Genomic DNA, 6633 nt, shown 5'->3' on the forward strand with positions numbered 1-6633 from the left:
ACACACACAACCATCTCACACACACCTCTCCATGCACCTACATACATGCACACAGCCATCTCACACACCTCTCCACACACCTACATACACACAACCATCTCACACACACACCTCTCCACACTCCTACATACACGCACACAACCATCTCACACAGCTCTCCATACACCTATGTACACACACAATCTCATACCTCTCCACACACCTACATACATGCACACAACTATTTCACACACACCTCTCCACACACCCTCCTTTGCCTTCACTATTCACACACCTCCACACTGCACATCCCGTTCCACACAGACCCACAGACACATGCACACAGGTTTCCCCACCTTCCTAAAATGCAGAGGACAGTGCTGACTCCAGGCCTACGTCCACAGCCCATTTTGACGGTCCATCCTACCTGTCCAAATTTCACTTCTCACCCCCCTACTCAGATCCCTCTCTGGAGATCGTAAACTCCTGGTTGCTTGGTACTCAACACCTGGCACTAAGGAGGAGCCCTCTACGCTTGTGTCGAACTGAACGAATTCTCTCCCTTCTTTGCCCCAATTAAATGTTTCACTTCCTTCAATCCTCAGCTTAGATTCACATCCTCAGTCAAGCCACTGCATAGTAGCTCCCTTATGAGACTTTCTTTCAGGAGGTGTTCGTCTATATTGGACCGTATTCCTTCTTGCTTATGTACCAGGGTATCAAAATTGTAACTTTTCTCCTCTGAAACAAAGGGTTGACTGAGGAATGGCAAGGAATTGCAATTCAGGACACACGTGCTCTGGTGGATCATAGGCGCAGCCTCAGAATGGAAACTTTGACTTAAGCCAGTAGACATCAGGCACCAAAGTTAGTGTGACACTTGCTGGAGGAGTTTTCAAATTAATCAGTCAAGAACTTGTTTCCTGACTTTTGAAGTCCCTTACCCATTTCAAGAATATTGCAGTGGAGAAAGTGCAGATGGAAGAGAAAGGGAATTTACAGGATTTTTTTGGAGAGCAAGCTACTGCAGCCTGCGGCTGCTGTTCCCTCAGCGGGTGAGAGAGGATCTCCTTCCTTCACCCAAACCTGGAGAATGGGACGACCCAGTGGTGAAATCCAGAGAGAGTTGGCATGCCTTTCCCGCAGAAAGCATGAAAGTTCCTGGGGTTCCTTCTAGAAAACAAAGGGGAGTCCACTGGTGAGAACCAGTGGTGGAGGGTCCTGCCTGAGACCTAGGGCCGGAAGACAGCCCATGGAGAAGAGGCACAAGCTAAGCTGCAGCTGGAGGGGTCTGCCAGAGGTCTTTAAAGAGCCCCTGAAGCCAAGCCTAATGGCTCATGCACAGACTTCCAGCTCCTTGGGGGGCCAATACAGGAGGATCACTTGAGGCCAGGAGCTCAAGACCAGCTTGGGCAACATAGTGAGACCCCATTTCCAAAAAAAAAAAAAAGAAAAAAAAAAGGAAATCAAGGTGTCAGCTGGATACAGAAGAGCCCCTGAAAGTGCCCACTGGGTAGGCAGGTTGGGCCTGGAGGATATGGAGCCAACTCAGGACAAAACCAGGCTTTGGTAAGGAAGTCCCAAGCGAGAACTTACTTTCCTGCCCAGCCTCCCACCTCACCCCCAACTTGCAAAGAGGAGATGAGTGGGGAAGAAAGACTCCAACCATCCCACACCCCACAGGATGGCTGAGTCAGGAAGGCCTTGAGGGAGCAGACAGGTGCAGCCAGTTCTCCTTGGAGCAAAGCCTGAAGTGTGGCCGCCCCCACTGGGCTGAACCTCCATGGGTCTACACCAGGATTGTGCTTGTGATGTCAAGTCATCACAGGACGATTTCCTAGGACTGAGCAGAAAAGGCTGGCGTCCACATCTCCCTTCAGTCCACTGCCAGGAGAAAACTTCCCACTCTGAGTAGATGTGAAAGGGATAGCAGGTGACCGAAAAGTTCACTTCCACTAAATTCCAGTGACTTATTTATTTAGAGACAGAGTCTTGCTCTGTCGCCCAGGCTGGAGTGCAGTGGTAAGTTCTCAGCTCACTACAACCTCCGCCTCCCGGGTTCAAGTGATTCTCCTGCCCCAGCCTCTTGCGTAGCTAGGACCACACTCATAATTTTGTATTTTTAGTAGAGATGAGGTTTCACCATGTTGGCCAAGCTGGTCTCAAACTCCTGACGTCAGGTGATGCGCCTGCCAAAGTGCCTCCCAAAGTGCTGGGATTACAGGCGTGAGCCACTGCACCTCATGGCATCCTTGTTCAGCACACTGGTTACACTCGTGTTTCTAGTACATTGTTCTCTAGTTTTTGTATCTGGTGTTCCAAATGTGACCCTCAAAATTTAAATACCTACCACACTATCTAATGCTGCCTAGGGAGTTCCCATGGGCAGGAGCAAGCATAGCATTTGGCAGACCAGGAGGGAGCAGGGCCGGCAGCGCTGATCTACCATGGCAGGAACGTGTGCCAGTTGTTTCACCAGTCTGGGCTTCACTTTCCTCATTGCAGTGAAGGTTTTAGAAAACTGTTAAAACACTGTGGACACTAACATTTTTAGTCAAAAAAACTCAGCCGGGGGAAGTGGCTCACGCCTGTAATCCCAGCACTTTGGGAGGCTGAGGCGGGCAGATCACTTGAGGTCAGGAGTTCAAGACCAGCCTGGCAAACATGGTGAAACCCCATCTCTACTAAAAATACAAAATTACCTGGGCGTGGTGGCAGGCACTTATAATACCAGCTACTCTACTCAGGAGGCTGAGGCAGGAGAATTGCTGGAATCCAGGAGGCGGAGGTTGCAATGAGCAGAGATCACACCATTGCACTCCAGCCTGGGTGACAGAGCAACACTCTGTCTCAAAAAAATAAACAAACAAAAAACCTACACACATTAAAAAACCCTGGACGGATGCTGGCCTCAGTATGCACTGAGCATCTGAGCTGTGTTCATCCTTCCCAGAGGGAGGGGCTTGCCCAGGAATTCCCAGAAACAAAAGAGCTGTTTCTGGAGGAGCAGCATCAATATCTTATTTTAGTGGCATCTGTTGGACACTCAGTAAAGCACTGTCTGTGTGGTTTTCAAAGTGTATTTTATTATTTAATTTATTACATTTTTAAGCACATATTTCAAGCTTGGGAGATGTACAAAAAGATGACAGAGACATCCCTATTAAGAACTTGGCAAGTATAACAAGGTGGTAGACACCAAGGAATAAACTAGGGTTGTATTTCATAGAGGTGTCTATGGATGGACTTGTGTGGGGTTAAGGGGGATTCCTAAAATAATATGTAATGTTTAATGTTATCTGAATAATTTTGGGCAGAAGAAGGTCCATAACTTTTCCTAGATTTCTTGATTCAGCAGCGACTGAAAAAAAAAATCACCAGTATAAAATGAAGCAATGAGGGCTGGGCATGGTGGCTCACTCCTGTAATCCCAGCACTTTGGGAGGCTGAGGTGGGTGGATCATGAGATCAAGAGATTGAGACCCATCCTGGCCAACATGATGAAAGCCTATCTCTACTAAAAATACAAAAATTAGCTGGGTATTGTGGCGGGTGCCTGTAGTCCCAGCTACTCGGGAGGCTGAGGCAGGAGAATCGCTTGAACCTGGGAGGCAGAGGTTGCAGCGAATCAAGATCACACCATTGCACTCCAGCCTGGCAACAGAGTGAAACTCCGTCTCAAAAAAAAAAATAAATAAATAAATAAAAATAAAAGAAGTAATGAGGCCAGGTTCAGTGGCTCACACTCTCACCTGTAATCCCAGAACTTTGGGAGGGAGGCAGGAGGATCGTTTGAAGCCCAGGAGTTTGAGATCAGCCTGGGCAACATGGCAAAGCCCTGTCTCTACAAAAAATGCAAAAATTAGTGAGAAGCAGTGGTGCACACCTGTAGTGCCAGCTTCTTGGGGGGTTGAGGTGGGAGGACACTTGAGCCAGGGAGGTCTAGGCTGCCTGGACCTATGTTCATACCACTGCACTCCACCCTGGGTTACAGGGTGAGATTCCATCTCAAAAAAAAAAGTAACTGAACTGTAGAGCTAGTGGCTGAGTACATCAAATGTAGCAGCTGTTCTTTTAGACAAGAAAATGGTTTATTTCGTTCAGTGGTTTATTTCGTTATCATAAATATCAGTGGAAACATAAATATATAATAAAGGGATAGCTCAGGATGTACCAGAATGCCTCTCGCTTGTTCACTTTGAGGGAATATTTCCCTTGTTATCTTCACCTCACCTCCTGTCTCTCTTGGGACTGTTCCCTGCCCAGTTATATAACCAAAACAGTACCTACCTCATTCACAAGTGTAATAGTTTGAGTAGCTCTTGCTAAGATATTAGAAAGCATGATGCAAACTGAGGCTTCTAAGTATTTATACGCTGGGGGTTGCCCACTTGGAATGCTCCTTATTGGAGGCCAGCCACCATGCAGAGGCCAGTCCCATGGAGAGGCTCTGGGACCACATGGAGAGTGGTCCAGTTGTTACAGCCATCCTGTGCAAGCATCCACATTGACCCATGTCAACAGCCGGAATGACCTGCCAGCCACGTGAGTGAGGCCATTTTGGATAGGTCAGACAAGCCAGTACTCCAGGTGATGCCACAATAAGTGATTTTTTGTTTTAATCCACTAAATTTTGGGGTGTATTTTTTTCAGCAATAGATTACTGAAACAATAAGTAATTGATTTTTTCTTTCTTCTCTTTTCCTTCCCTCCCTCCCCCCTCTCTCTTCTCCCCTTCCTTCCTTCCTTCCCTCCCTCCCTCCCTCCCTCTTTCTTTTTAAAGAGATGGGGGGTCTCACTATGTTGACCAGGTTGGTCTCGAACTCCTATACTCAAGTGATCCTCCCATCTCAGCCTCCCAAAGTGCTGGGATTATAGGCATGAGCCACTGTGCCCGACCCAGTAAGTAATTGATTTTCTATTGCTGTCTTCTAGTCCCTCTTCTACTGACTCCAGCTACTTTAGTCATTTTTTTCCGTTGTGTGATAAAAGCTTTCAGCACTGTATTCAGCAAATAGCCTCCTGTAGCATCCTTTTTTAAAAAAAGCCCTTCCAAGTAAAGGCATATTTCAAACTGTATTAAGAATATTTTCTGGCTGGGCATGGTGGCTCATGCCTGTAATCCCAGCACCTTTGGGAGGCCAAGGTGGGCAGATCCCTTGAGCTCAGGAGTTTGAGACCAGCCTGGTCAACATTGCAAAATCTTGTCTCTACAAAAAATACAAAAATTAGCCGGGCGTGGTGGCGCTCACCTGTAGTCCCAGCTACTCGGAAAGCTGCAGAGGAAGGATCGCTTGAGCCTGGGAGGCAAGGCTGCAGTGAGCCATGTTCATACCACTGTACCCCAGGGTGACAAAGTGAGACCTTGTCTCAAAACAAAACAAACAAACAAAACAGGAACAGAACATGAATATTATGAATATTTTCCATCATAATGACAGTCGCTGCTGGAGTAAATGTACTCCAGAAAGATTTTCTTCATTAAATACCTATGTCAAATAAATGAAGATTTGTGACCATTCCGACAACTGTCATTTCCATATCAGCTCAACAGTGTGGTACAGGTTATTAGCTGGTGTTCGGAAAAAGGCACATTACAGGAAGTGAACTTGTATCATCACTGCAGTCCTCAACACAGAATTCCCATTCTGCTTTATCATGGTGCAAAGGACAATTCTGCATGTGAAAGGAAGTAAAGGAAAATTTTAACAAAAACGAGTTGATGAGTTACCCTTTGTTGCTAAAGTTTGTTTAATTTCAATTAATTTTCACAGAAATAGCCAATAACTGCTTCATTTAACAGATATTCACTGAGTGCTTACCATGGGTCAGGAATATTCCTAAGTGCAAGATATAGCCATATCCTGAAAAAAAAGTGGCATTGCCATTACTGAGATGTGGAAGACAGCAGGAAGAGCAGATTTGTGAGAGAAATCCAGGAGTTTGGTTGGAGAGGAGTTATTTTGGTAATGTCCATTAGACATCTACGCAGAGATGCCAAGTAGATTGAGGACACATATCTGTGAATCCAAATTGGCTGAGAACCTCTAAGCTTCAATAAAATGGTCAATATAACTCCTTTAAGAATTAAAAAATGTAATTTTAAACAGGAACTATTTTGAGTATTATTTCTTTAGTTGTCTGGTGGTTAAAACCACTTTATCTTCTGTGACTTTTAAAAAATTTTACTTTTTATTAATTTTGTTTAAAAAATAGAGACGTGGTCAAGACGAGGTTGGTCTTCAACTCCTGGGTTTCAGTGATCCTCCTGTCTTGGCCTCCCAAAGTGCTGCGATTACAGGTGTGAGCCACCATGCCTGGTTATCTTCCATGACTTCTAAAATTTGAGTACTGGCCAGGCGCAATGGCTCACACCTGTAATCCCAGCATTTTGGGAGGCCAAGGCGGACGGATCACTTGAGGTCAGGAATTCGAGACCAGCCTGGCTAACATGGGGAAACCCCATCTTTACTAAAAATAGAAAAATTAGCCAGGCGTGCTGGCAGGCACCTGTAATCCCAGCTACTTTGGAGACTGAGGCAGGAGACTTGTTTGAACCAGAGAGGCAGAGGTTGCAGTGAGCCAAGATTGCACCACTGTACTCCCGCTTGGGCGACAGAGCATGGCTCTGTCTGGGGAAAAAAAAAAAAATTG

General features: G+C 46.0%; 1 protein-coding gene across 1 annotated transcript in view; it reads right to left on the reverse strand.

The window, feature by feature from the left end:
• Nucleotides 1–5341: 5341 nt before the first annotated feature.
• NANP (N-acetylneuraminic acid phosphatase) overlaps nt 5342–6633 on the reverse strand; it is a 20714-nt gene continuing 19422 nt past the window's right edge. Inside the window, exon 4 of the transcript XR_001883512.1 lies at nt 5342–5843. The gene's annotated coding sequence lies outside the window, so the exon portion shown is untranslated. The remainder of the gene's footprint in view (nt 5844–6633) is intronic.

This window comes from Rhinopithecus bieti, unplaced genomic scaffold (genome assembly GCF_001698545.2).
Source record: "Rhinopithecus bieti isolate Rb0 unplaced genomic scaffold, ASM169854v2 scaffold_66136, whole genome shotgun sequence".
NCBI classification, from domain to species: Eukaryota; Metazoa; Chordata; class Mammalia; order Primates; family Cercopithecidae; genus Rhinopithecus; species Rhinopithecus bieti.